The following is a 27,573-nucleotide window of genomic DNA, read 5'->3' as shown; positions in this document are numbered from 1 at the left end:
TTCCTGTGGGGCGATGATGTTTAGTCTCCCCACACCGCAATCTGATTGGTGCGTTTGATCTCACTCCGCTTCCTGTTTAGGAGCACTCCAACCTCTCCGGGCCCAGATCTGGGATCGGCCTTGGTCAGCTCGGTTCATGCGCACCACATGTAGGAGGCTTGATAACTAGTCTGGGATCAGATCTGTCTGCCGAGTCGCTGATTCATCCAAACCGTCTGCGTCATCTGGTTAATGGGAACGAGCTGGATAAGTGAGCTGATGTCCTGAAGCAAACAGTTGCATCATTTGAATTTTTTTATTTTTTATTTCTAAAGAGGGAGCGTGTGCACAAGTAAATGTCACTTCTTCAGCTTTTAAGGTGTCAACCTTTGTGACTGCTCCGCAGGCTCAAAACACAGTTTTGTTTAGTTTTTTTATAATATTTTTGCAAGTTGTTTGCTATAAAGACACACTTTTTCTGAGAAGAAAATACTTTTTTTTAGCCGGATGCTGGATTCTAGCTGCTGGACTATTCGCTATAGGTTAATCCATTGCTAAATCTGTATTTTAAAAATTTTAAGCAAAGTGAGTGAGTTGTAGATATAACCTTTTACAAATAATGACCTGCGATTAATATAGAGGACTTGTAATCTATAAAAGCCTTTTACTGCAATCGAATAAATCTGATGTTTATTAAACATAAACCTGTTTTTAGGTTTATGCACCAAATATCTGGGGAGAAAAACTCCTTGAAAATTGAAGAGCAGCTCTGACTAAGATTCCTTGTTTTTAAATCAGGTTTAAGAACTTTGTCTTTATTACTGCCTTGCGGGGTTTTTGTCATGTTGCAGAATATCTTGAACTCTTGTCGCTTTGGGGTCAAACAATAAATATTGGGTCCCCCATAATAGCAATTGTTTGTTTGTTTTAAGTTACTTAATTTGTTCTGCACTGAGTAGTTACTGCACTATAATCCACACAACCACAAGGAGGATTTTTTTTTTTTTTCAGCACCGCAATTTTTGAAGTCAACGGACTCTTGGTTCGCTTCAGTGTACCATGAATGTGCCAGGAGGTTCTGGACACAAAAGGAGGACATGATACCTTACCGCTTTCATTGCAATATAAAACACTTAGACTGCCAAGGCCAGTTTGCCTATAGTGTATTTTTACTATAGTTACTCGAGGACATTAAATGAAGTGAATAACATTCAGATAATCAGTGACACTCAAGCTGAAGTATGGAGGAAATGGCCTCAGTTTGTTACTTTTATTTTACATCCACACAGTCTTTCACTCCGACAACGGCATTCGATGACCGTACATCTTATTAGAACCAACACCTATCACAAATCTTGCAAGAAGAGGTCACTGAAGTAAAAGTTCTGCAGTTGGACAATTTAAGCCGAATGAATTTAAAGCATAATGGCTGCTAAGGATTCTCATCAAGTGCCAACCTTCGGTATTGAGGCAGGAAGTATCATGCCCTCTATGAAGCAGCATGACTGTATTTGAGAAGAACTGGTACGAGTATTTTCCGCCCACATCAAAAGCAAATGTGTCTGCATGGCAGCATGGTATGGACGACCTCAGCTATAGGATGACAGGCTTTCTGAGAAGGAAAGAATAGCTGATCAATTAAACATGTGGTTAAAAAAAAACTACACATTTTCTCAGCATTGCTAGTGATTTATAAAGCCTCGTTTCCACAGTGCCCCTTGGTGCCGGTACGGGTCAGGTCGGAACCGGTTGTTGTGCGTTTCCACTGACTCAGAAACGTTACCAACCGGTACCATTGGGAACCATTTCTCGCTACCCCTCCACTTGGGGTACCAGGCACAATGTGCCGGATATGAGGGGGAGGAGCTTCAACACTGCCGTCTGCTCATTGGTCCGTGACAACCGCTGTTCTCCCAGCAAGCAGCCATTTCCAATCAGTTCTTCTGCAGCAATCAGGAAACTTTTTTGAAAATGTCCTCCCGTTATGGCGTCACATCCTGCATGATTACGCAACCGTTCATAACCCCGCCTACATTTCAAACCATTCCCCGTGTAATGGAAACGCGTCACTGATACGGGTCTGGTTACGGATAGTCAACCCCCACCTGACCGGCACCGGTACCAAGGGGCACTGTGGAAACGGGGCTTAAGTTGTAAGCATAAAAACGGATACAATTGGTTGTGAAATCAATAAAAAACAACAACACTCTTCACACATGCGTGAAGACATGTACAGTCTTCACACATGCTGAGTTATCTGTCTCTGAAAGTAAAACTGGAGTAATGCATCTATAGGTGACCAAGAAATGTAATGTGTTGATCCAGTGCAGCATTGCTGTATGTTCAGCTAAACGCTTCATTTTATATCACTGTTATCAAAACTTTTAATTATCAAATGTACAAACGTGTCCGAACAGCCAAAGAAACTACTCAACCGTGTGCATCAATTGTGATTTCCTGCGATAATTCAGTCCGTCTGAAGCAAATCAAACCCTGAGTTTGGTTTGATTAGAGCTCTTTGGGCCACGCTATAATCAGACACCCAAATTTCAATCAAACGGCACCAGAATTTGTTTTGAAGCACATCAACACGCCAGGTGCAGTCCAGGGCCCGGGACAAGATTACACTATATAAAATGCAGCAGATAAACATACCTGGTCGAACCAGGGTTCACCTTCACATGGGATTATCATTTGCATTGATGAACTAAGCCATTTTATTTATTGCTAAAGCCTTAAAAAAAACCTGTAAATGATTCACCATGAAATACACACGCGTGCTCTTTTTTTAATTCGCTTCATTCAAGTTGTCCAGCAGATCATCACAGTACTAAAAAAAATTCACTCTTAAATACAATAAAAAGATAAATAAGTGGTAAAGGTGTAATAAAAAGAAGGTGTATATAGTAAGAACTTAAATAACTAATAAAATGGTTTTATGACATAATGACAAAAAGTTTTTTTCTTCTTTGGTCACAGCTATGGATTGCTCAGGGAGTATTTCACCTTACAAAACTTAAAGATTTTGACAGCCAAACCTGCACAGGATTGCAAAGACATCAACGACAGATATATAAAAGAATAAAGCTCAGGGTTTCACAGAAACATTGTAAACACAGGATGTATCCACTTGTCTTTTGACAAAGGTCTACTTCCTGTACAGGATGGGAAATGAACTTCATTTATAGAGATACAGTATCTTCAGCAGTCTCAAATCTCTTTACTCTGTCTGTCACGTTCACCCATTCACCAAACAAACCTTGTTACTCGAAGCCCACCGACTCTGAATTTGTCATTAATACAAATTTCTAATGCATTAACTCCAAAGACTAATGTTTTTGTTTTTTTCAATGTGTAATCTTCATCGGTATCTTATTTACAACTTCCCTTCCTTGACATACACGTCATATGAGACATTTTTCTTAAAAATATGTGGCGGTGAGTGATAAAAACCTTTTGATCTCCAGGACAAACAAAAGCCTTTTGAAGAGGAAAATAAACTCACAACTAATGACTTTTTCCTCGGGTGAGGGGGAAAAAAAAAAAAAAAAAACTGCTCACATGTTGCACATAGTTAAATGTTGAATGCACTTTTATCTACGACACGAGGACTGAAAAATCGCCAGATTACACAGTTGACTTTATCTGGACTGGAGATATATGCCAGTGATTGTTCAAAAAAAGCTCATGTATAAATGCCACCTCTATTTACTCAAACAGTGAATGAAATAAGAAGAAAAAAATCATCAGAGAAATACTAAGAAAAACAGAAGGGTCACGGACAAAGACACAATTATTTCCATCCATGCAGAATTATTTAAATAATATTCTTGACAAAATAGATATCTGGGTGTCACTGCCTGGCAAAAGTTCATGTTAATGTGTGAGAATACTTGCGGTTAGACTTATTGTAAAGTCGTTTTTTTTCCTTAAAAAGCCGTCATTTATGAGAACAATGTGAAATCTAGGAGCTAAAATAGACTCGGACCACCCTCTCACGGTTTCTGCTCTGCTGTCCAAAAATAAAGGAGTGAAAAACTGCTTTCATAAGAAAAGGGAAGCAAAAAGAAAGACGAGAAGGGGAAGGACGCGCAGACAAGACATGAAAATGGGATTTATCTGAAGCTGTGCTTCTGAGAAACTACTGTTGCGTTGACATTATTATTAGGCGTTGGCCACAAAGCACAACACAGGTTCAGCACTTTTCCTTGCATGCAGTCAATAAACAAGATTTTAGGACTTTGTTTGCGCGACTAAACATCAACTCTAAATTCTCCAAAATGAATTTCATGTGGGACTTGGTGACGTACGCTCCTCTGCATAAAGCGTAGATATTGTTTGTCGTAAGTATTATTTCAAAGGGATCTGCACAGGGGGAGCGGGACAAACCCTTATGGTACGTCCTTGTCATGGCTGAAGTGTGGCGCAATCAATTTGCGGCCGGAGTCAGTGCTCCGGCAGTCCATCTTTGATATGAACGAGACAGTCGCTGTGGAGGAGGTTAGTGGTGGGAAGCACTTGTTTGTACTTGCGAGACTTTACTGTTTGTATCTGAGTCTGCCTTTGAAAACAGTGGGCTGACACACAAACACACAAGTGCACACACACACACACACACACACACACACACACACACACACACACACACACACACACACACACACACACACACACACACACACACACACACACACACACACACACACACACACACACACGCACACACAGAAGAGTAGGGTTCAGGAAGAGGAGCACTATGGACTATAGAGCATGAACTATGGATTTGTGGAGGTCGGGATCCATTGCAGATTTGCCCTCTTGACCCAATCAGTGAGAAGTGCATGCATATTTTATATTCTGCCAGAACCTCTACATATTCAGCTCTAGGTTAAGTGGAAGTGGAAAGGTCCAGCACAAACACACACACACACTCCTTCAAAGTGAACTGTCCAGTCTGAAGTTTGTTTTGCCCAAAATTCTTCCAGGACAAAATAACTCACCACCACATGACCTACAATTTGGAGTTTATAGCGAGAGAGAAAAGAAAAATCTCATTCTGTTATGTGGTTATAGAGTGCTGCAGGATGAACACAGAAAACTTCTGCACTTTTTTTTTCTCCTTGTTATCATGTTGGAGTGTTATTTGCCTTGAAGCAGTATAAAGGGAGAATGGGTGGATAATATCAGTAAACTGCAAGGATCTGTAAGCTTTGTTATTTCTCAAAAAAAGACTATGTCTATTGATTTAGAATGAACAGCACAACTTTGTGTGTAAGTCACACAAAAGGCAAACTCAATGTTTTTATCAATAAGCAGTTGAATTGAAATCAGTCGACTGAAAAAAAGCTTTATGGCGAGAAATGTATTAATATGATAAGTTCAATGTTTTGGGAAATTGACACCATGTCACTAAGAAAAACTATTGTCGTTTGGGGTGTATTCCTGTTTTGTTTTTTTTACCTTACACCCCTGTTTGAAATCATCATAACATTCAATTAGTCAAAAATGTCACTGTCTGCAACAACTAGAGGAAAAAGGACTTTTACATTTTTCATTGGAGCAAAGTCGATGCTAACTTTTTTTTTTATCGATATCAATTCTTCTGTCATGACAATTTGAGAAAATTTAATTTTGGTTCAAATTATTACTCAAAATATTCATGTAAATCAACTTTAAATTAAAAAACAAAAAACAATAACCCAAAGAATTTCATTAATGAAATTGAGTAATGTGATTTATTGGGGAAGGAGCTCAAAACAAAGGAAGAAACTCCCACTGACCAAGTGTCATTTTATAATTTCAAAATAAATGTGAATATAACAATATAACATCAAGCTAATCGTTTATCGTTTTTTTTTTTAGAATGAACCCTTTTTGTAGTACATCTTGAGTTTCTTGCATCGAGTGATATCAGCGATATTCTCGGCATCCAGAGGCAAAAGAGTTTATCAAGCCTCGCCACTGGAGACACCAGATCAAAACATTTAAGCTAAACATCCGATATCGAGGCAGAAGTGGTGAGTCAACCTTCATCTCACAGATTGCAGCAGTGGAGCTCCACTCACTGGTGACTGGGAGCACAGTTGTTGCTCAGCTGTGACACAAAACTTCCTCATTACAAGCTCATCGAAAGACCACACAGAACACCACACATGAGAAACAGCCACAAAGTGGAAGCTGTTGCAACTTATGTGATATAAAAAGAAAAACCTGACTGCTTAATGGTTTTGCAGCGAGACAAAAATTTTTTTTAAAAATTGTACTACTAAAATACTAATAAATCCAGGCGAGGGAAAAATATGTTTTACATGCTCTACGTCTACCTGTTGCACTTTTTTTTTCTCTAGTCACAGCAAACATGTGGACAGACACCTTTTTTTTTTTCTCCACACTGAGCTTTTGACAAGAGAACGAGGAGGAGGACGGCTGATAAAAACACTTAGGGCTGTCTCGGGTTTGACAGGGTGAGTAAAACACACCGAGCACAGATCCCTCCTTGTGTCCACACAAACACACACACACTCGCTGATGTCTCTATTCATTTAGACTGTCACACTGACACACCCCCGAGAGATCTCACTTCCTCTGTCAGCCAGCTAAATTACAGCCCTCCTTCTCCACCCCCCCCCCCCCCCCCCCCCACCCCACCCACCCCCCCCCCCCCATCCCCGCTTCGTCTCTCTCACCTCTCGTCTCAAAAACAGACGGTGACAAAGACACATGTTGGGCCCGTTGCTGCCCCTTCACTGCGTCTCCGGCTCCAACACACAAGCCCGTGAGTGGACAGAATTGCCAGATGTGCTGCTTAATGTCTTAATGTGATTGCATGTTCCGAGTGAGCCAGCCCGCATTAGTAGGAGAAATATCATTTGCCGGAGGTTGCGCGGGTCACTGTCCTGACCTCCCTTCTCAAGACGGACCAGACCTGCTTCACTTTTTATTTTTCCGTTACATTAGAGGAAACTAACTGAAAATTCCCCGACACAATTACCATGGCGAGAGTCATTGCAGTTATATGTTAAAATGTGTTGAGGAAGTACCGATTTACTCACCGAAATCATTTAATTTACAAGTTTATTTTGACCTATGATGATTACAGGAAGCTGGGACATTCCCAAAATGTTTTTAACGACGTCAGCAGTCTCAGCATGCTTTTATAATCCTCTGTCACATTCGTAGTTCACACGCATGCACACACTTGCACAACAAGAGTAAACAGTGTTTCCCACAAATAATTACCTGCTAATAACATAATTTTGGAAATTCAAGCCTCCGTTTGCACAACAATGTTGATTTGGTCGTCTCAGTTGAGTTGAGAGTCACCGAGAATAACAATTCAACTTCGACATCTGTCAAAAAAACAACCAACAGCACCCGCTAGTGGCCCTTGCTGCCGGTTACATCATTTTCAGGGTTTCTCATCCATGTAAACAGACATCATTTTCATCATTTCATCATTTTCTAAATTTTTTGAAGCAAAAATGCTAAACTGATGCGTTTTCACTTTAAACATTGCCGTGTAAACGGTGCCTTAAATGTAATATAACAAATAACATAACTTACTAATAGTGTAATTAAATGACAAAGCCAAAACCTAGATAAGATTTTCCATTAAATTATATTAAGATTTACACGATTGGGTGGTTATTGCATTACTCAAGTAGTTTAAAAATAAATTAGCAGTTTATCATCAAAGATAGGGATGGTGAATTTGTCATAATTATTCATTGAGAATACACAGAACTCTCAATTATGATTGGAATGTTTTTGGTTCACTATTTTTATTACTATTTTATGGGCTTTGTTTTAATTGCAGTTGAATTGAACTGACGATAATAATGAGAATCAGATTATGTGAACTGGAAGAGAAACAACTCTTTGGATTGAGCCACATCAACAATAACATACATTACAAATATCCACACAGATGTGGTCGCTGGAACGACGTGCGTTACAGATGGCTTGAAAGCATCTTTCTACTTCATGCACCAATTCCGAACCGCAGGTCATCAGAGATCACATTCTTTCAAAGAAAACTATTTTTGGAAGTAGTAAAATCATGCTTCTGTGCAATCTTGTCCCTCTCCAATAAACTTGTATTATGAAGTCATCGGCCTAAGAGTTCAGTTCCTTTGTCAACCAATGGCATAGCCAATATTACATTAAATCCTAATTGTTTATTTAGAAGTAGATTCAGTTCATGACATAGAAGTTGATTTATTTCAATTTTATGGCCAATTAAAGCAGAAGATGAGTCAATTTCAATGGTGTTGCATCTTTGTTTATTGGGATTGTGTTTCCAAAAGTCGGACATTTTTCGCCTGCGCACGTTTCTTTGACTTTTTACCTCCACACACAAAACACACAACTAAGAAATGGGAGCGTAAACACATATGTATGTGTCATCCAGAAGTGGAACAAGAGCTTTAATTCTATCTCAGCGTGGTAACAAACGCTATTTAAAAGAGATTTATTCCACAAGAGGATTATTCTCCACATTAGAGATAACAGAGGCAGGATGGGGGTGGTGGACAACATTTGATCTCGCAAACATCTCCCTAATCCCAGGTGTAAAACATGTTGGTGTTCAAAAGCTGCATGTGTATGTGTGTGTGTGTGTGTGTGTGTGTGTGTGTGTGTGTGTGTGTGTGTGTGTGTGTGTGTGTGTGTGGGGGTGCTAATACATTCCTGTAGGCCAAAACATCAACTGTACCCGCCGGCTTCTTCCTTATAGTGCCAGCATTGATGTCAGTTTTACTACCGTTCATCGTTGACTGACATATCCAGTTCATTAAAGAGCTTCCGTTTGCAGCTCTGAACATGCAGTGTCACGCAGGAAGGTCCTCCGTTCGTGCAGTAAATGGTGTGATTTACATCTCCGGTGTAAGACGCAGCACTTTGTCTTGGGTGAGGGGCGGGGAGGCAAGAGGAGGGTAGTTAGCACTGAGGGCAATACTGACCATGGCTGTGCAAAGAGGGGAACCCAAACAGAAAGTGCCAGAAACTGCACGTCAAAGTGTTGACTGTGTTTGACAGGAGATGAAACAACAGAGGAAAAGATGGCTCTCAAACCAGGAGCGACATTCACAAAGGTGTAAAAGAAGGAAGCTTTCGCAGTCACAATGAAACCTAATCTGTCAGACAAACATTTTTGAGTTCTCTTTCATCACAAAAGCCACTTAATACTACAGAGCCATATTTTCCTTTTCCATTACTGAGGTTCATTAAGCAAAAAGAAAAGTGTGCGTTGACCTATTGTGCATTGTTTTTTTAACACAGTCACTCTAAACTTAGGACATAAACCCTCCCATTAACAAATATCAATAACCTATCCACTGGTTAATTATTGACTGATTTTAAACAATAAATAAAAAAACAAATAATAATGCAACAATTATTTGTGAAAACTTCGGTTTAAGAAACAACACTTTACTGTATGAAGTGAGTACGCTGAAATGGTAAGTAGGTATCTGTATTTTCTTGATGACCTGATATGCTGTTTTATCTTAAAGATGTCAGGAAACGTGAACTGATGTGTTTTTGAAACATGGGATGATGTCTTGCTTTGTCCTGAATAGTCGGCAAATCAAGAATACTCATCCTGTTAAAGCTTGAAGCAGATTTTAGCCTAGAAATGACACGCACACAAAAAGAAAAGACTGAGGCCTACACAAAAGAGTTGATGGATAATTGAAATTAAGTTAAAGTTGTTGATTTAGTTTCTGCCAATTACTCAACTGGCTTGGCGCTCTTAATAAAGTTTGCGCACACACACACCAAAAAAATTCATACAGCTCCAGCTGGCACAAAAAATGATTGGCAATACTGTGTGTGTGTGTGTGTGTGTGTGTGTGTGTGTGTGTGTGTGTGTGTGTGTGTGTGTGTGTGTGTGTGTGTGTGTGTGTGTGTGTGTGTGTGTGTGTGTGTGTGTGTGTGTGTGTGTGTGTGTGTGTGTGTGTGTGTGTTTTTCAGTTTATATTAGTGATAATACTTAAACCTCAAGGTACACAGATGCTGAATCAGGCTGCACACACACACACACACACACACACACACACACACACACACACACACACACACACACACACACACACACACGCAAACACACACACACTACTACTACTACTACTGCTTGAGTGACCCGTCTTCGTCAGCTCAATCTGAGGAATGAACTAACATCACATAGTTTGATAATTTACAAGTCCTGTGGTCAAAACATCAAAAATTTATTCTACGAAGCTAAGTGAATATTTAAAACATCCATAAGTCAATAAAATGTATACCAGATGTCCTAACCACCCTTCTACACAAGTGACGTGAGAAGAAAACAAGTTCAGTCTCTTCACTGCTCACTTAAATACCATCCCGTTGTGTTCTGTGTTCTCCTCCACAAAGAGAAAGACAACAAAACTCCAACTGGAATTTGAAATAATTTTTCTTGTCCTTCTGGATATGTCCAAAACATCTCCTTCTATTATTTTCAGTTGACAATTGCACAACAGTTCTATTGTCAGAATACAATATTGTCGACTCACAAGGCTGTTTTGTTGCCTTTGAATGGGCAGTGAGACACTTAACAATTGGAGAAATGCAGAGTTGTTAAATCATGGGGATGGATGGATGGATGGATGGATGGATGGATGGATGGATGGATGGATGGATGGATGGATGGATGGATGGATGGATGGATGGATGGATGGATGGATGGATGGATGGATGGATGGATGGATGGATGGATGGATGGATGGATAGATAGATAGATAGATAGATAGATAGATAGATAGATAGATAGATAGATAGATAGATTATGCCAATTCATAAAAAAATACCAAACTTCTAAATCAAGTTGTGTTTAAAAGTGGAATAAAAAAAAAAAAAAAAATGGGGTTAAAAGTTTGAGTTTCACAAAGCTGAAATCAATTGTATTTGTTGGAAAACCATAATCTTCTCATCTTGAATGTAAGCAGAAAACATTTCCCCAAAATTGCTCCTTTGGCCAAATAGGTTTTTAAGTAGTTGTCTCAACTCACAAAAGCTCTGTAAGTCAACAACAAATTATTCACGTTATAATCACCTCCACATGTAAACTGTATGGCTTCTGATTGTATGTCAGGGTGTTTATCTTTATATTTACCGTAATATTCTGTTAAAACACTTTAAAAAGGTCGCGTGAGTTTCCTCCACAGCTATTCTTTTCGGTCTGTTGTCTAAAGTACCGAGAAAATGCATCCAGTAGTTATAGGCCACCTGTACAGATAGAAAAGAAGCACAACACACATTTATCCTAAAAGGCACAAAAATAACAATTTCACCACAACCACTGTTTCACAAGGTGGTAGTTAGTACCAAAAGGCACCTCTGTCAACTCAAATAGCGACGCCTAACAAACAGACAAGGGGAAAGGCACGGCGACGAAGCCCTGCGCTGTAATGTAAAAATAATTTTACAAAATCACATGCGAATACAACTGCGAAACAACACAAACCTCCACGTAAACACAAGGTGGCGAGATGTTTGGACGGGCTGTCTGCGCACTCCTCCTCCTGCCTGCATGGAATCTGCAGCGCCGCCTAATCATCGTCATTACAGCTGTTTGAAAAACTGTTTCCAAACAGGCAATCAAAGCCTGTCTCGATAATTAGCGAAGGGGAAGACGTCTTTGTGAGCAAACGGCTCCTCTCCCTCCTCCCATTGCCACCAATCTGAGAACACAAAATCAGATCTGTCTCCTATGAGAACACACACACACACACACACACCAAAAAAAAAAAAAGAAAACCTGCACATGTGTTTCTGCATGTGTGTGATGCTTAGTGTATGTGTGTGAGTTTGCGCGTGCGTGCGTGCGCTGGTTGCACTCATTGTGCTGCCGAGACAGCTTGACTGAAAACAAACTGACAAAAAACATTTGAAGCAGAAAAAAAAGGGGGGGGGTGATGGAAAGAAGAAGAAGAAGAAAAAAAAAAAAACGTGCACACACAACAACCTGTCAAGAGCGAAATGCCTCTAATTTTTCTGTCATCTGCCAGCCGTTTAACAAGACAAGAGCGCTCTGCCCCCACACTCCTCCGTCAAGCCACAAGAGACAGAGACGAAGGGAATAAGAGGAGGAAGAAGACGGGGATCGGAGAGAGCGACAGACAGAGCATCTGATATGTCTTTTTCTTATCTGAAATCGTTCAACTCACTTAACCTTTCCTTTCTCTCCAGGTTGTGCTCTTTCTCTCTTCCTCCTCTTTTCCGACCTCAGACAGTGGAAGAACAAAGTGTATATTTGTAAGTGTCACGGGAGGCAGGGTAATAAGCACTTAGCCACTGGTCCAGTCTCTCTCAGACCAAACCTGCTGCTCTCTGCCTCTGGCTCTCTCTGAGGGGGAATGGTGTTTATAGTGAAGCTCCTGTTCACTTTAATATGGTACATTACGCTGATGCTGCTGTCAGCCCACATGAGAGTGCAAGCTGTGTGTGCGTGTGTGTGTGTGTGTGTGTGTGTGTGTGTGTGCTGTCAGCTCTTTCCTCCTGCTCCTCCAGCAGAACCAGGGATCGGTGGAGACAGGCGGATAGATGAAATATTTAACTGTCGTGTGTTTGGAAGAACAACAGATGCTTTGTTCTGCTAATTAGCACTTAGCTCAGAGAGCAGCCACAGCACGGCTGTGTGTGCACGGGGGGGTGGAGGGGTGTGGGTGGGGGAATGGGGGGGTATGTTATCGAAACTCAGCTGGGGATTTAAGAGGCCCCACTTGACTTGCCAAGTCCATGCCTGCTCGCTCCACGTCGAACCTGGTGGTTCGAGCAGGGTGGTTGAGTACGACCTCCAGTCAGCTATCAGCAAAGGGTCAAAAAAATAATAATAATCTGCAATCGTGCGTCGGGCTGAGCTGGATTTCAATTGCAGCGATGTCCTTTTGTGAGTTTGTGACACGAAGCATTTGAATCATGTCAAGTGGCGGCACAGCTCAAGAGATTAAGATTCGGCAAATGCTGCTAAATATGAATAAATAACAGTACAAATCACTGTATTCCTGTGTTTCAAGCTTTTACCATGAAGACGTGTCCCGATCTGTTCCGTTTGATGTGGAATCCAATTACGTTGGTGTTTGACATCATTTCATCAAAGCTTTTCATAAAATCATCTTCCATCAAACTTTTGGTCATATTGTCAATTATCAGCCTTGAGAAGTAAACATAGGTATATTTCCATCAAACTCCTTCATTCGCCATGAAAGGCGTGAACCTTCAAATCTCCAACGAGAGAATCGGCTATGAAATAAAGTTGATCAAACCTGGAAACGGAAGAAGGTTCTGGGCTTGAACTTGCAGGTCATCTGAGGCGAAGTCCGCATGATCAGAATGCTTGGATTCTCCTCGGGTGCTCCAGGTTTCCTCCTGCACATGGGAGGCCACACTTAATTTATGAGATCAGCCAGATAGGATGTGCACACAGGAAACATAAAGTGAAATAAAATCTACTGTTATCCCATGTGAATCGCGTGATATTGATTCATTTGATCAATTTCAATTTAGTGAAGCATCTGAAGCATCGTTTCGCTGAACTGTTGCACCGGGAGCAATATGTTGACCCATAACCATTCTTTATTTCTCAACCAATATTGGACTGATCATACTACTCGCCTGTGAGGAGAATGCTGTAGCTCATCAAGATGTTGACTGCAGCAGTGACAGTAACACACGAACGCAATTTGTGCACCATTTCAAGTAGGAGACTATGTCAAACGGTCCCTAGTGCACAGTGCGGGTACACCCAAATGTGTATAAAGAGTTTTTAAAATTTTATTTTGAATATTTCAGAAGCTTCTGGTCAGTGCATTAAACATTAACACACCAACTAAACCCATTGAAGAACACGTTAACTTGTTGACAGTGTTGTTTTTAATGCTTTTCTCATGAGGCTATAACGGAGTAAAAACCTTGAATTCCTGACTCAATCCAAAGTTTGAGGAAGTCCACGGAGATGTGTGACGTTACCAGCGAAGTGAAAACACGAGCAAAAGAAAAACAGATGTATAGTTAAGCAGGAGAGAAGGGAGGGATATCCTCATAGTCCTCTGGAATGCAGTTTACCTTGAGGTACGTAGACGTTTGGTCGCGGAAAGACTGCAATCCATTAGCACAGTGCGATGCAGCTCAGCCCGGGCCGATAGTTTTGTCCTTATATAGGCCAGGCGAGCGGAGGGTCGTATAACACCCGAGTCACACTAAGCCACAGCAAAACATAAATTAAGACAGAGACAACGAGGGCCAGTTCGGCAAAAACAAAGAGCTAAGGCTGTCTGCTCCAGTTCTGTCAGACCAAACAGAAAGAGAATGAGAGCAAACCGAGAGAAGTTGTACTGTACACAATATGGGTCATTATTCCAAACACACCTTCAGATTCCTTTGTTTTTGGTTTTGGTTTTCAGTGGCGAATGCGTCACTGTTGATAAAGGCAACCGCAGCAAACAACCTTCTGTGTGTGTGTGTGTGTGTTTGTGTGTGTGTGTGTGTGAGTGAGTGAGTGAGTGACAGGTTGTCGTAGGGCCTTGTCCTCTCCTGTCCCTCCTCTGCCCAGTGACGCTTGTCTCCGCTCCTCTCCCCTGACACTTAATCAATGCACGTGAAGTAGCCTTTTCACACACAATCTAATTATATGGAAATGGAGGGAAACCGGGGGGCCCGATGCGAAGTGAGCGAACACACCGACCACATGGATATATTTGCACAAAGGTGACTACTCACTGTGGCGCGTGAGGGGAAGAGTGAAGAGAGGAAAGGTTACACACAAATTGGGCCTTTGCTACGTGCAAATCAACAGATTAGGCTATAAGTACAGTAGGAAAAGATACTCAACAGAGCAACCACACAGGACATTTTGGACTATTTTCTAACCTTAACCATGTCAACTGTGAACCAAACCCGACACACAAAATGTTGTGGGACGTCACCTTCGTGGGCGCTTTCTATTTACGTTAACCATCAAACCTTAAACTGGATAAATCTGGGTTTACTTTCTGCATTCTGGACCCCACAGAGTGGGCAGGCGCCCAAAGTGTCCTGCACTCCAAACACACTCCCTACAGACACAAAGATGCAAAACCACACACACACACACACAAACGCACGTATTAATGCATGTCATCTATGTTGTACTGTTATTGGCCCCATCGTGCTTAGTTTCTTCCCATTTGTCAGTAAAATGACACACATCTTGTGCTCGAGAGTGTGTGAGTGTGTGTGTGTGAGCGCGTAGTGCCAAGGGTGACGCTGTAGAAGAGGGTCAGGGTTAACTTGTACAATAAATCAAACTTGCGCAGCCATAAAAGCCAGGATACTACCCAGGCATTTGTCTAGGGAATAATCCATAAAACTGTGACAGCTCAGCTTTGAATAGCTGTACATACAGCACTGTCACAGCTCCGCTCCTCTCACTATCCACACTGGCAAGATTCATACAGGCATACCGTACATACTGTCATATTGAAGATATGTCAAGTCACACTGCTGGGTGAAGTTCCGTAGTTACTGTTGTCACTATATTGGCAAAGATGATCAGGGAAACAGGGTTTTCAAGCTTGCGGAGTTCAGCCTGAGTTCATCATTGTTGATTCACAAAGTTGACCTGATTTCAGTCACATTTTAAATCAGAATGCACTTACATGGGCAGAATTTCAAGTCAAGTTTTTGCTCTGTGAATATGTTATTGTCTTAACTGATGAAAGAGCAAATCACAGGATAAAACAAAAAAAACCAAAGCATTAATATGAATATCCATCTACTACATGAGAGATTGCGGGGTTTTTTTCAGCTGCTACTTTATTAGTTCACAACAGCAGGTCATGTCTGCATGTCGGATTTTACACAAGTTTTACTTCGGATGTCCTTCTTGATTCAACCGGACAAATTGTGGGTTAAAGGCCTTTTTCAAGGACTCAATATTAGTGGAACATAAACCACCTAAACTGTCCAGATCACCTTATAAATGAGCAAAAATAACGACAATTGCTCCAATTAACGGCTCATGTAGTTTTCAATAGAATGCACATGTTATTTTTAAACAACATTTGTTCAGATATGTCGGATTGTAACATTCGAAGGATGCTGCATACTGATACTGTGTGTGTGTGTGTGTGTGTGTGTGTGTGTGTGTGTGTGTGTGTGTGTGTGTGTGTGTGTGTGTGTGTGTGTCACAATATGTGAAAGAATACAAGACGGGAAAGATCTTGATTGAGTGCAGTAATCCGACAGCTGTCAGTAGAACCTATTTCAGCTCAGGCACACAAATGAATATCCACACAAACACACACGTCAATTATGGGCCCTGGTGAGCTGAGCAGTGGTGAGCTGATTGGGTCACATGTTTCCTCCCCGTAGCAACTGTCAGCAGCAGGCCGACAATAGAAAGGACAGCAAGCTGACACACTGGAAAAATACAAGACAAATACTCGAGCATGTCCACGCGCACAAATCATACATGTGATCACATTAGGTGCATCTGCTGAAGTGCTTGTAAACGGCTAATAATCTCGTCAGGATATCATGTGTTAGTGACCCATTGCTCAAGACGACCTGCTGAAGTTCAAACCAAACGACTACAGCGTGCTCAAGATTTTCACACAATTCTCTGTAAACCCCAGAAATGGTTACTTAACCTCTTTCAATCACTTTTTGAATCCATCATACTACTTGAGAGTAGATTTAAAGTGGCAAAATTGTAACTTGTGAGCACAATTCTGAAGAACCACTTACATTGGAGCACTTGTTACCTTGACTTTTGACAGTTTGAATAACCTCATTATCTGACAGAGACGTCGCCTCATGACTCTGTGTGACCAATCAAATGAAGGTAGTCATGTGACCACACGAACTCGGCAGCAGGAAGGAAAAACACATTGACGTCAACAAATACTGAGTGAATCCTTTAAGCACACAGTTCGTCTTAATTTATTCAATGAATGCTTCATCCATAGAGTTATAAGATTCAATTAAAAATATAACCTCTATAGAGCTTTTCCCTCATTTCAAAGCTTTTTGTTCTTTCAGTAATTCTAAAATTCAAGTCATGGTTAAGCTGTTATAGCATATTTTTCGAATTTTAGCTTTTTTTTAAAACATTTTTTAAAGGCTTTTAAGCCAAGAGTGAAAATGTCTGGTGTGTAAATACGCTGAAAATAAGATCAAATGTTTAATTACATATCATTTTCTGAACGCTGAAGGGAGCCACTACAGAAGGGCTTAAAGAGCCACGTGTTGCACAACCCTGAAGTAGACAGAAATTCAGATATCTGTCAAAGGCTAAAATAATCTCTCTTCCACAAGCAAAAGTGCAAAGATAACTTAAAATCTCTGCGTTAAAACACGTCCATGTGATTGACAAGCTCCTGAACTCTTCACAGCACAGCAGTGTCTGACACCTTCACAGTGCTCTGTAAATCACAGCTTTAACTCTTAATGTCAAGCATGCCACAACAAACATTTCTTCCTTGACTAATAAAAAATAAAGTGATAAATGATTCTTCCGTTTTCGTCGATGCTTTAACAAAATATATCTGAGTGTCTTTACTGGAATAGCAGTGCAGTAGTGCTCGGATCTATCGAAGGGTATTTTGAAGGGTGTTATTTTGTTTAGTCGTAGAAGTTGCAACCGGGCAACCACTTGGAGATTATGTGTCACACAATATAACGTAGCATTTTATGCAGGGGAAAGATAATCGGACATAAATACACTGGGGGGGAAATAAAGATTCAAAACGATGTATTACCAAATTCTTGCAGCTTAATTTGCTTTAGTGTTTCATTTTGTTAAGAAATATTAATTTTCAGTGTTACAAAAGCCCTTGTTTAATTTTATGTGAAGTTGAAAATCCTAATTTGATCGAAATTACTCACTACTTCAGTAGGTTTTAAGCCACCGGCTTTATTACTCATTCGAATTTCGGGATACTGACGATAGCCATGACTCTTTTTGTCCAGTCCCTCACACGTTTCTCGGACACTCAGAACTCTCCTGCTGTTGCTTTGTGTCTGTTTCTACTGTATATTTATTAAAATATTTTGTCGATATTCCACTGTGTAACTTTTTAATCTCTTATAGTAAATAAAATACAGTAGTTGTAAAGGTTTTGTACTGTAGCAGCATGCTGTTGTCATACAGTGACATCTAGTGGACCCAGATGGTACAAACAGGTAGGTTTTGTTCTGTAAATCACTTCTTACAATAATACATATACTTTTGGTGATTTTGAGAGTTCTAAAAAATATTTCTTTTCAAATTTAGAAAGGACCACTTAGCAGTCAACAAGCACCAATCACAACACTTTATATATCCGAGCATATATTAATATCACAGATACATCCGAATCTGAAGCGCTTGCTTGATACTATCATGTAAACATGGGGCACAATCTCTTTTCTAGATCCTTTTCGAATTAATGCCATGAGGGATTAAGGCAAAATCAGATTCAACATAATACTTGCTATGTTTACCCAATGTAAGGTCCGGCGTCTGACACATATGAGAAATAAAAAAATATAGAGAGAACAACTACAAGCCCAAAGCATCTAAATATGGCGACCTTGCATTTCCAATTACACCAAAAGAAACAAATAAACCAGATCACAAATACAATTTGCTAAAGCTGTAGTGTGACATGGCAACAACGATGTAGCATTTGGTCAAATAAATCTCCCCTGAACCATTAAAACGAAACCAACTCTCTGCAGCCATGCCGGCAGCTCGACGAGGCTGAAGCCTTAAAAATGCCAAGTTATGTTGTAGTTTGAGAGCATGAAGCAGGAAATACGAGTTCGTTTTTGTGAAGTCTGTTTGTTGGTGAGCCATTAGAGTTTCATCCTGTCTATTGGCATTTGTACGGGGCTTGTACGTTAGTCCAAATATGAAATATCTTGGAAGCTGAGCGGCAATTTGGAAAGTGAATATAGTGGAAGAGGACGCGATAGGACGCAGAGTTTATGTCCAGCAGTTTGCCAGGCTGGAGGATGTCATTAGAACGACGCAGATCAGACACAGAGTGGACAAAAGAGAAGAAAGGAGCAACACGGGAAGACTTAAGAGGATGTGGGCAACAGAAAAGAAAGGTTGACAATACAACAAAAGACTTTGAGAGAGAACACACGACAGATGAAGACAATGTGATAAAGTGTATGCCTGTCTGTGTGCGTGTGTGTGTGTGCGAGTGTACACACACAGCGATATGTGTATTCATTATAAAAGTGTTCTGATTGTCTTGGCGTCCTATCAGGTGGCATCAAACCCATGTGCGATCTGGAGGGGGAACTACAAAGTGGATCCTGGGGCCTGCAGAAAGAAGCCTTTTTGATCGCGCTAATTAAAAGCCATTTTGTTTAAAACAAACAGACACAAGTCTAATTGGCTCTTTTCCATAAGAAAGGGAAGGATGTTGAAAGTGGAAGAACGCATGGAGGAGGGAGGAAGTGTGTGTGTGTGTGTGGGTGTGTGTGTGTGTCTGTGTGCGTGTGCGTGAGCAAGGTGGTAGTGTTGGATCAGAGAGAAGCTGTGCGCAGCCTGGCACAATCACTTCTTCAGACACACGCATGTAAACACAGCGAGGGCGCGCACACAGACACACACACACACATTAAAGACACACACACATTTTTAGTCGTGTGACCCACTATTAGGACTCCCATTAACAATCTGAACATACACAGAGAACCTAAAGCGAGTCTGCGAGGAGATAACAGGTGGAGAAGACGACCAAGAAAACACAAACAGGCGCAAAATTTCAAAGACAAACTGTTAGTATGTTCAACATATGGTGGCGCTAAACAGCCACCTGCTGTGCCATTATACTTACTTTCTCCAGGAGACAAAGTCATGTCAACTTTGAGTCTTTTTCTTCAAACACAGAGGGCAGATAACAGGCTTTTAATATTGCTTTATTTCTCTTTTCATACTGCAGGCAAGAAAAGAAAAAGAGGCACAACTTAGTGCCAACAGCGAGAGTGCTTATGGATTGAACACATTGACACATTTTATTCTGCACATAAATTCTTGATTTTTAACAGGTTTTTATTAAAGATTCCATTATTTGCTTGAAATATGGTTGCAGAGTAGTTACAATTATTTGTTTAAGTGAAGTGTGTAACCACTTCCCTGTTGAGGTAATGCATAGGAAATGCCTTCTTTAAGAATCACTGGGCAAGTTTGGTCCATTAAATTTAAGAAAAGTATTTAATTATCATTTATTTATTCCCCTTTATTAAACCAGAAAGTCTAATTAAGATCAAAAGAAATCTCTTTTCCTAAATCCCACTATTACATTTGATGATAATCTATTGTTTGATAAACAAGATTCAATAAATAGTCACATTTATCTCCATAGTTGAGTGTTTCTGGCAATCAGAATTGATAAAACAGTTGAATTCATTATGTCACAAATATGCTTTCTGATGGAAAATGTTTTTAATTCTTAGGAATTCAGCTTGCATTTACTTGTAAGGTAAACATTGTATTTGAGAAATTGAAATTAGTGGAAAAACACAAAGACACAAAACTCAACATGTCAAGTCGGATGAAGCCATATCCTCAACAAACACACCTTTGAGGCATAAAACTTTATCAGGGTCGCCCACCGGACATGTCAACGGTAAAGCACGCACTCACACCTGCACCAATCCATACTGACCCTCGAATATACGCTTGTGGACTGTGGGCGAAAAACCCATACATGCACACTAAGAACATGCAAACTCCACGCAGAGAGATTACCAACAAAATGGTCACGTCTCCATTTTTGATTTCTGGAACGTCAAAAGTCACCAAAAGTAAAAAGAATTCCTAAGTTTTCTTTCCTGCCAACAGCGTATCAGATTTTTTTAGGCGCGTCGGCATAAACAAACACACATAACAAATGAGTGTACACACACACACACACACGCACACACGCACGCACACTCAGAGGCACACACCTGAGGCTGAACAGAGAACAGATTGTCTCTATCCATCTCTGAGTCATCACAACGTGGCCCGCAGCTCCTCTGGTTGACTTCACACTGCTCTGCAAGCAGAACTAAGCTCGAGCTGGACTAGACCGGCTGGCAAACCGGACCAGGTCGCAAACCGACGCGACGACGGCTGTAGTCCAGTTCAACCAGTGCTTTCTCGCTTCAAGGATGAGTCAGTTTTAGACTTTCGGTGTGTTTATGTATGAATGCTGACGGGAAAGTGGGTTAACGGGACTGACGTACGTCTGCTTTTTTTACACTTTAGTTGTAGCACCCAAAGGCTGTATGAGCTTTCCTATTAAAAGTACGACCATCACTGCACAACACGCTAAAACAGGGACAAATGAAAATATATTCTACCAAAAGTACAGATTTTTTTGGGTTGAAAATTTAAAAAAAACAAAAAAAACAACCCAATAACAATGCAAGATCTACCATCACCCAATGCCTTTGCAGTTTTGGTACTCAAACATGTACAGAAATACAAAAGACCCACACAAACTAAACACAAAAACAAGTTATTGAGAAAATACACACATCGTCTTTTTCCTCAAACAATTCCCGCACAGGAAAAAGGAAAAAAAAAATTCTCGATCTATCATGATTGTGTTTACAACTATAAAAGAGAAGCGGGCTGCTTGAATGGCAGAGGCAACAGGGGCCAATTTTAACAACGCACACAATACACTACATTAGAGCTGCGCTTTCCCGGCTTGCTGCAACACAAACATTCACTTATCTATATGATAATAGGAGGGCGAGGAGCTCAATGTGACAACAAGAGAAGAACGCAGCACAATGCCGAGCGGCGCCTGCAGACAGAGTGATCTGAGATGTAATCTGCTCCGACGAGAAACAAGAGTGAGCAGGGAAAGAGGAAGAGAGATCTTTATACGACGCACAATTTGGAGTTGGATGGATTGACAATGAAGCCGTCAACAACAACAACAAAAAAGGGAGAGAAAACGCAAGCGACAGCCTATTGTTGAGGAGAATATCTTCTCTGAAGAGATATTGACGCTTTAAAGCTGCTGAAATATAGCAACCGTCGTGATACAGAGGAAGTACTGTCATTCAGCCAGCTGCTGAATATAAGTGGGGTATTACTGTAGACTTGACACACTTGAGATGAATTACAATGTTTCCCTGTGATGTTCAACGTATGTTCGAACAAACCACTCAAGACTCCATGAGGCAAACAGTGGGAGAAAGAAAGTGGGTGTTTGTACCTGCTGTGCGTGGGCTTTTATACACGTCTGTGTGTGACAACTTGAAAGAGTGTGTAAAAATGTGTGCTGAAATTTCAAATAATGGTTCATCATTCTGGGAAATACTTTTAGTTTCATGGCTCACGAGAAAGTATCAGCTGAGAGAACGACTGCAGGCAGTGGAAACATCTCGTCTTGCTTTGTTCAAAATGACAATGGTGCTACTTTAAGGTGGTATTTTATTCAGTAAATTAAATAAAAACGAAACAAAAGCAAACTCCAAGTCTGAATGAGCTCTAAGAATAGAGCTGCAGCAGTTAGTGATTGACTTTTTTTTTTTTTTCTTTTTTACCCAATCACAAATGCAAAAGAGCTTTTAAAATATGAGGATCGATTATATCGACTCAGTGTCTTTTGATTTATTAGAATGTGGTTTTCAATGTTTTCACCAATCAACGACACAACGCTTCAATCATTCAAACAAAAGTTGTGGAATGTAAAGACGGTAGTTGCAGTGTTGTCATTGATACTTCAACATAAAACTGGAAATTTGAAACTTGTCATGATAGAATCATGTTCTCCGGTCAGTTTTTCTCTCAGGATTGTGGTAAAAAAGAATAGCACTGCCCGATTCAAACCTGAGTGCAGTGATTAGCACTGTGACATCACAACAAAACACGTGGGTTAGAATCTTGGCCAGAGCCTTTCTACGTGGAGTTTGCATGTTCTACCTGGAAGACTGTCAGGCCCCGTTTACATGACGTTTCAATTCAAAACTTTTGTTTCAGAAAAGTTTCGCATTTACATGAGAATTTAAAAACGACGTCTCTTTACATGGAAACAAAAGAAAGGCTGAAAATGAAGCAGTTTTCATGTTGGGCCACTAGTGGGTGCTGTTGTTTGTTGTTGTAATGAGACCACACATGCACCCAGAGAATAATACACTGTAAACATTAACAAAGGCGAGTACACGGACATCCGTATGGACAGACGACGAAGGTATTACGGTGACTCTCGACTACTACATTTTCCACGGTTTACACAAAGACGATGTTGGAGCATTTTCAAAATGTTATGTAAACTTGAAAACTTTGACGTGTAAACGGGACCTCAGTCTATGTCTACTACACTGTGTGCTCCACTGGGTGAACCTCTCATGAGCATGTTGTTGAAAGTGTAATACAGTAGAAGAAGAGGAGTATTAAGGCCAATTCATCATTTCTGCGTCCGCGTGTCCGCAGGGTGCGCGTTGGTTCATGCGACGTAAATTCCGCCCTTTAAACTTTAGGAAAGGGGAGAACGCCGGCCACCAGAAATGGAAATATTTTTGGGATCATTATGTCATTATAGAACATATACGGATGGGAACCTTGCAATGTAGTACGGATGGAAACGCGTGTGCATCCAGCATTCATGTGGACCCATCATGAGGCTACCTGTAATAAAATGAGTGATCACTTATTTTAGTCGACACATGACGTCGGGCCACTACTCTCGTCTGAACATCTCATTATCGTCTGATTATTATACAAACAAACAAGCGAGCTTTATAAGAAGACTTTGAAGTTGTCTTTTAAGGGCAGACTGATATTCCCGCTAAGATCTCTTGGCTTGAAGTGCCCGGGTGTCCCATCAGAGACACCGCCACTGCATCTGATCATCTCAGAGCATCTCCTCCAGGTCTGACCTTTCCCTCCAGCTGGCCCATGGGCCACAGGACAATGAATAGTCGGGAAAACCTAAGAAAGAGGTGGGGGGGGGGGGGGGGGGGAGGAACAAGTGAAATCACAAAGGAATTCCACTTTCTCTTGGCTCATGTGATCTATTATTAATCCAATTTTGCGCGGACCCTTAAATTTTTTGGGGGTAGAAAAATCACATTGAGCAAATTAATGAGGTAAACGTAATGATCTGAGATGATCAAAGGATATCAGTGTTGGGCAAAGTATAGCCACCAATTAGCAAAACAAGCGCAGGAAAGGGACTAAAATATGCACCAACGCGCCTGATGAAAAGACAGGGTCAGAGAGAATGGACTAATTTCACAAATGAAACGACGTGCACCAAGACAGACAGGCCCACGTGTGCGTGTGTGTGTGTGTGTGTGTGTGTGTGTGTGTGTGTGTGTGTGTGTGTGTGTGTGTGTGTGTGTGTGTGTGTGTGTGTGTGTGTGTGTGTGTGTGTGTGTGTGTGTTCCAGGAGGAGGGAGTAAGGGGTGTGTATGCGGGTCATATTTAGATTCCCCCTGGGTCTACGAGCAGAAAGAGTGAGAGAGGTCCCATAAGAGCAGCAGGAGAGGAGCTGGCTTCACTTTGATAACAATAATAAGGTATTTCACTCTCTCTCTCTCTCTCTTTCTCTCTCTCGCTCTTTCCTTCTCTTTTTTTTTTTTATCCTGCTTTGGCACAATGAGCACTGCCGCTCTCGTTTGATCCATGAAAGAAGCTTGTTATGTTTTTTTTTTGAAGAGTTCTGATGCACAAAGGAACAGGAGGAAGAAAAAAAAAAAAAAAAGAAAGTTTGAAAATAGGCGGCCTCTGTCCGACTTGGACTTCGGTTCATTAGGAAGGCCTCCAGGGGTGCACTGCTTTTTGTGAGTTGTTGTTTTATTTTTGAGTGTGATTTTTTTTTTTTTCTTCTTCTGTTTTTAAAGGGCGGAAGTTGTTTGACCTACAGATTCAGTGCAATATTTTCCTAAATATAAATTACTTGTGTATGAACTGTGATATGTGACCTTTTAAAAAAAAGTATAATGTTCCCAATGAAAGTCTTAAAACACGGTGGCCCATTACAGACAGAGTAAGTCTGTCAATGCACCATTCACCTTCATCTTTTTCTTCAACAGTGTACCAATACTTATCTCGGTTTAGTAAGTCACTTCATGCAACCCCATCAAAAATGGAAAACAATGCAAGCTGGAATTAAATGACTGTTTCATTACAAACAGATCCGACAAGTATATTGGCTTCTGGAAAACACGGGTGTGCAAAAACTATACATTTCAATTTGTGATAAATTCATGAGATACACGTCAACGGAGAGCGCTAACAGACTCCACCAAAACGCTCGGCAGGAGATCATCACACGCTACTTTACTCTCCGTGTAAATAGTCCTTGTTTTACTATTGCGCCTTTCTCAGTGTGTACATGCTTTATTTATTCATGCACTGTCGAGCCTTGTGTGCATAAACTGTTCTTTATTAATATTTTATTTCATTCTAATATACTAAACTCCTACTCTGTGTGGAGCAATGCTATCAAGAAATGCTGGGGTTAATATGCTATTCTATTCTATTCTATAAGGAACTACCTAACCGAGTTTAAAAGTAATGATTAGACAGCACCTTTTCTCTCTTTCCAGCAAAACTCAACAAAACATAAACTTTTTCACACTATTTGTTGAATAAATTGAATTACTTCGTGCAAAAATGTGAAACAAATCTAAAATTTTGATGTGCAATAGGCACGTTTTCAAGCTCTTGGCTCCTCGGCTTACAGCCAATCATAACAGCATGAGAGTCAGTGTGAGTGTTGTATCTGCTGAAGTAATAATCACTTGGATCCAAGGCATCGGAGAGCGACACAATGTCATGTGTTCAGAAGTCGCATTAGTCCAGAAAACAGCAATTTCAAAATTACTTCTAAAAGAAACATTTTGATTAAAATTGTAATGAAAAGCTTGTCATTTTTTATGGTTTTATTGTTTGCTAAACAGACTCAATGTGACACTGAGAGTTGGTGCCAATACCAGCTGACTGTGGGGTGGAATCAGGTTGCATCCTGGTTCCTTAGTCCATCGGGCAAAACATAAAAGGAGACAACAGCAAACACAAAATCACACCTCTGGATAATTTAAAGTCACAAAATAACCTCCAATGTGGGTTCTGCTTCTGTTGTTTGTTTGTTTTTCTCTTTTCTGACCTCAACGGACACTCCAGGTCGTCTAAGTCACTAAACATGGGAGAAGAAAACTCACTTTCTTTTTGTATTTTTTCATGAGTGAAGCTCAAAACACGAAGAATCATATCTCACAATCAAAATCTTACTTGAACTCGCAGAAACACAACATTTAAAAAAACTTTCCTTTACATTTGATGTTTGAAGGCCACAGCTGAGCTCCGACATGACATTCTGGTTTCTTGCAATACGGAATAAACTTAACCTGAGAAACACTGGACACACTTCTCTTGAATAGAAAAAAACAAGCATGATGTATATATATACACACACACACACACACACACACACACACAGAAAGGTACAAGTGTCATCTATTAAAGACCTGAGCTCATCTTGAGCTCGCGGAGAATGACAGTTATGCCGCACTTGACATACAAGACTCCCAATTCTTCTCCTCTCCTCTCCTCTCTTTTTTCTCCTTCGACTACTTATTCCAACCAACGTCTTTTCATTCCACAACACACACGGCATGTCATCTGTTCCAATGTCACTCTCTATTTTTGAGCAGATTTGCCATCTTTTGAAGTCAAATATTGTAATAGCTCACTTACTAAAAGCCTCCATGGGGAATGGGAGCACGCGGCACGTCTCTCAATTTAATAACAATGGATCATTTCACGCTTAAAAAACAGAGGAGTCGCAGGAGGAGGTAGAGAAGAGGAGAGGAGAAGATGAGAGAGGGGAAAGTTAACAGCTCCTTCTGATGAATTTTAATCCTGACCTCAAAACAACAAGAGGCGGGGGCAGCGGTGTAGCCAAGGAGGTATTGTGATTCCATCCTGATTTAAAAAAAAATTTCTTGGAGTATGTATTTTCCTAGGTCTTTGTATGACTATGTGTTGGGCAGAGAGGATGTTAGGACAAGCCACTTAAGCCCATTACTCAAATAATTCATGTGCCTTGGCAAAGCACTGCTCAGCCCTATCCAAAGCCTACAAAGAGGCACGGAGAGAAATTTTTTTTTAAAAAATGGATAGATCATTGGACAGATGTGATAGAGGAGGAGAAATCCAGATACTGAAGAGGGAGAGAAAGACGAGGAGACTCAATGAACAAGACGTACACTTGAGTATGTTCTTAATCTCATTTGAGGTACAGTGACGACGTGAATCTGAATAATGCTAAATCAAACACAACCACGAGGCACGATATTTAAATGGGATCACATCAAATCCATGATCTCAAAGGCTTATATCTGCGAGTGGTTCCATCACAGGAGAATGTGACAAAGGAAATGACAGCAGGAAACAGCATATATGGAATCACAAATTGCAAGATATGCAACATAATGGTAAGACTCAAAATGTTTATTAGGGACCAAAACCAATCAGATTTTTGTGGTGATTAATGAATTGACCAACTCAAATATGCGCATGCAAGTGTGACTAGCAACTTATTGTAAATGAATTGTAAGCCCTACCATCACCTTTCGTCAGCTGGA

General features: G+C 40.6%; 1 protein-coding gene across 1 annotated transcript in view; it reads right to left on the bottom strand.

The window, feature by feature from the left end:
* The window catches only part of sox5 (SRY-box transcription factor 5), a 259,914-nt gene that overhangs the window by 219,907 nt on the left and 12,434 nt on the right, over nucleotides 1-27,573 (bottom strand). The window contains exon 2 of the mRNA XM_080491527.1: nucleotides 13,266-13,368. The gene's annotated coding sequence lies outside the window, so the exon portion shown is untranslated. The remainder of the gene's footprint in view (nucleotides 1-13,265; nucleotides 13,369-27,573) is intronic.

The sequence above is a fragment of the Lipophrys pholis genome (genome assembly GCF_963383615.2).
Source record: "Lipophrys pholis genome assembly, chromosome: 22".
NCBI classification, from domain to species: domain Eukaryota; kingdom Metazoa; phylum Chordata; class Actinopteri; order Blenniiformes; family Blenniidae; genus Lipophrys; species Lipophrys pholis.
Note: the sequence above shows the minus strand (reverse complement) of the source record. Positions and strands in the feature narration are given on the sequence as shown.